Source organism: Thermobia domestica, unplaced genomic scaffold (genome assembly GCF_964235325.1).
Source record: "Thermobia domestica unplaced genomic scaffold, izTheDome1.hap1.1 HAP1_SCAFFOLD_652, whole genome shotgun sequence".
NCBI classification, from domain to species: Eukaryota; Metazoa; Arthropoda; class Insecta; order Zygentoma; family Lepismatidae; genus Thermobia; species Thermobia domestica.
This window is the reverse complement of record NW_027656362.1, coordinates 21,956-26,346: the sequence shown is the minus strand read 5'-3', so window position 1 is coordinate 26,346 and position 4,391 is coordinate 21,956.

The window sequence follows — 4,391 nt, the reverse complement described above, 5'->3', positions numbered from 1 at the left end:
TTTTCGTGTTCGTAAACAACCAGTGAAAAGTATATTGCGCCCTTGCGAAACCACATAAAAGAAAAGCTGTTTTATTTATTCTCCTGTATGCCACAATTCTGTACAATGAATACATATTTTTCGTGTTTGTAAGGAACCCGTGAAGGGTACATTGCGCCCTTGCGAAAACACATAAAAGAAAAGCTGTTTTATTCGTTCTCCTGTATGGCACAATTCTGTACAATGAATACATAATTTTCGTGTTCGTAAAGAACCCGTGAAGGGTACATTGCGCCCTTGCGAAACCACATAAAAGAAAAGCTGTTTTATTTATTCTTCTGTATGTCACAATTCTGTACAATGAATACATACTTTTAATGTTGGTAAAGAATCCGTGAAAGGTACATTGCGCTCTTGAGAAACCATATAAAAGAAAAGCTGTGTTATTTTCTTTTGTGTATGGCACAATTCTGTAAAATGGATACATACTTTTAGTGTTGGTAAAGAATCCGTGAAGGGTACACTGCGCCCTTTACATAAGGCGCCCTTGCGAAACTACATAAAAGAAAACTGTTTTATTTATTCTTCTGTACGTCACAATTCTGTACAATGAATACATTTTTTTAGTGTTGGCAAAGAATCCGTGAAGGGTACACTGCGCCCTTAACATAAGGCGCCCTTGGGAAACCACATAAAAGAAAAGCTGTTTTATTTATTCTCCTGTATGGCACAATTCTGTACAATGAATACATAATTTTCGTGATCGTAAAGAACCCGAGAAGGGTACATTGCGCCCTTGCGAAACCACATAAAAAAAAGCTGTTTTATTTATTCTTCTGTACGTCACAATTCTGTACAATGAATACATAGTTTTATTGTTGGCAAAGAATCCGTGAAGGGTACACTGCGCCCTTTACATAAGGCCCCCTTGGGAAACCACATAAAAGAAAAGCTGTTTTATTTATTCTCCTGTATGGCACAATTCTGTACAATGAATACATACTTTTCGTGTTCGTAAACAACCCGTGAAGGGTACATTGCGCCGTTGAGAAACCACATAAAAGAAAAGCTGTTTTATTTATTCTCCTGTATGGCACAATTCTGTACAATGAATACATACTTTTCGGGTTCGTAAAGAATCCGTGAATGGTACATTGCGCCCTTGCGAAACCACATAAAAGAAAAGCTGTTTTATTTATTCTTCTGTATGGCACAATTCTGTACATTGAATACATACTTTTAATGTTGGTAAAGAATCCGTGAAAGGCACATTGCGCTCTTGCGAAACCACATGAAAGAAAAGCTGTGTTATTTTCTCTTGTGTATGGCACAATTCTGTACAATGGATACATACTTTTAGTGTTGGTAAAGAATCCGTGAAGGGTACACTGCGCCCTTTACATAAGGCGCCCTTGCGAAACTACATAAAAGAAAAGCTGTTTTATTTATTCTTCTGTACGTCACAATTCTGTACAATGAATACATACTTTTAGTGTTGGCAAAGAATCCGTGAAGGGTACACTGCGCCCTTTAAATAATTCGCCCTTGGGAAACCACATAAATGAAAAGCTGTTTTATTTATTCTCCTGTATGGCACAATTCTGTACAATGAATACATACTTTTCGTGTTCGTAAAGAACCCGAGAAGGGTACATTGCGCCCTTGCGAAACCACATTAAAAAAAAGCTGTTTTAATTATTCTCCTCTATGGCACAATTCTGAACAATGAATACAAGCTTTTAGTGTTGGTAAAGAATCCGTGAAGGGTACATAAGGCGCAATTGCGAAAAGAAATCAAAGACAAACGGTTTTATTTATTCTTCTCTATGGCACAATTTTGTACAATGAATGCATATTTTTAGTGTTGGTAAAGAACCCGTGAAGTGTACATTGCACTCATTACATAAGGCGCCCTTGCGAAACCACATAATAGAAAAGCTGTTTTATTTATTCTTCTGTACGTCAGAATTCTGTAGAATGAATACATACTTTTAGTGTTGGCAAAGAATCCGTGAAGGGTACACTGCGCCCTTTACATAAGGCGCCCTTGCGAGTCCACAAAAAAAAGAAAAGCTGTTTTATTTATTCTTCTGTATGGCACAATTCTGTACAAAGAATACTTACTTTTAGTGTTGGTAACGAATCTGTGAAGGGTGCACTACACCCTTTACATAAGGCGCCCTTTCGAAACCACATAAAAGAAAAACTGTTTTATTTACTCTCCTGTATGGCACAATTCTGTACAATGAATTCATACTTTTCGTGTTCGTAAAGAACCCGTGAAGGGTACATTGCGCCCTTGCGAAACCACATAAAAGAAAAGCTGTTTTATTTCTTCTTCTGTATGGCACAATTCTGTACAATGAATACATACTTTTAGTGTTGGTAACGAATCTGTGAAGGGTGCACTGCACCCTTTACATAAGGCGCCCTTGCGAAACTACATAAAAGAAAAGCTGTTTTATTTATTCTTCTGTACGTCACAATTCTGTACAATGAATACATACTTTTAGTGTTGGCAAAGAATCCATGAAGGGTACACTGCGCCCTTTACATAAGGCGCCCTTGGGAAACCACATAAAATAAAAGCTGCTTTATTTATTCTCCTGTATGGCACAATTCTGTACAATGAATACATACTTTTCGTGTTCGTAAAGAACCCGAGAAGGGTACATTGCGACCTTGCGAAACCACATAAAAGAAAAGCTGTTTTATTTATTCTCCTCTATGGCACAATTCTGTACAATGAATACATGCTTTTAGTGTTGGTAAAGAATTCGTGAAGGGTACATAAGGCGCCCTTGCGAAACCAAATCAAAGACAAACGGTTTTATTTATTCTTCTCTATGGCACAATTCTGTACAATGAATGCATATTTTTAGTGTTGGTAAAGAACCCGTGAAGTGTACATTGCACCCTTTACATAAGGCGCCCTTGCGAAACCACATAATAGAAAAGCTGTTTTATTTATTCTTCTGTACGTCAGAATTCTGTAGAATGAATACATACTTTTAGTGTTGGCAAAGAATCCGTGAAGGGTACACTGCGCCCTTTACATAAGGCGCCCTTGCGAGACCACATAATTGAAAAGCTGTTTTATTTATTCTTCTGTATGGCACAATTCTGTACAAAGAATACATACTTTTAGTGTTGGTAACGAATCTGTGAAGGGTGCACTACACCCTTTACATAAGGCGCCCTTGCGAAACCACATAAAAGAAAAACTTTTTTATTTATTCTCCTGTATGGCACAATTCTGTACAATGAATTCATACTTTTCGTGTTCGTAAAGAACCCGTGAAGGGTACATTGCGCCCTTGCGAAACCACATAAAAGAAAAGCTGTTTTATTTGTTCTTCTGTATGGCCCAATTCTGTACAATGAATACATACTTTTAGTGATGGTAACGAATCTGTGAAGGGTGCACTTCACCCTTTACATAAGGCGCCCTTGCGAAACCACATAAAAGAAAAGTTGTTTTATTTATTCTCCTGTATGGCACAATTCTGTACAATGAATACATACTTTTCGTGTTCGTAAACAACCAGTCAAGGGTACATTGCGCCCATGCGAAACCACATAAAAGAAAAGATGTTTTCTATAATCGTCTGTACGGCACAATTCTGTACAATGAATACATACTTTTAGTGTTGGTAAAGAATCCGTGAAGGGTACACTGCGCCCTTTACATAAGGCGCCCTTGCGAAACTACATAAAAGAAAAGCTGTTTTATTTATTCTTCTGTACGTCACAATTCTGTACAATGAATATATTTTTTTAGTGTTGGCAAAGAATCCGTGAAGGGTACACTGCGCCCTTAACATAAGGCGCCCTTGGGAAACCACATAAAAGAAAAGCTGTTTTATTTATTCTCCTGTATGGCACAATTCTGTACAATGAATACATAATTTTCGTGTTCGTAAAGAACCCGAGAAGGGTACATTGCGCCCTTGCGAAACCACATAAAAGAAAAGCTGCTTTATTTATTCTTCTGTACGTCACAATTCTGTACAATGAATACATACTTTTATTGTTGGCAAAGAATCCGTGAAGGGTACATTGCGCCCTTTACATAAGGCCCCCTTGGGAAACCACATGAAAGAAATGCTGTTTTATTTATTCTCCTGTATGGCACAATTCTGTACAATGAATACATACTTTTCGTGTTCGTAAACAACCCGTGAAGGGTACATTGCGCCCTTGCGAAAACACATAAAAGAAAAGCTGTTTTATTTATTCTCCTGTATGGCACAATTCTGGACAATGAATACATACTTTTCGTGTTCGTAAAGAACCCGTGAAGGGTACATTGCGCCCTGGCGAAACCACATAAAAGAAAAGCTGTTTTATTTATTCTTCTCTATGGCACAATTCTGTACAATGAATACATACTTTTAATGTTGGTAAAGAAT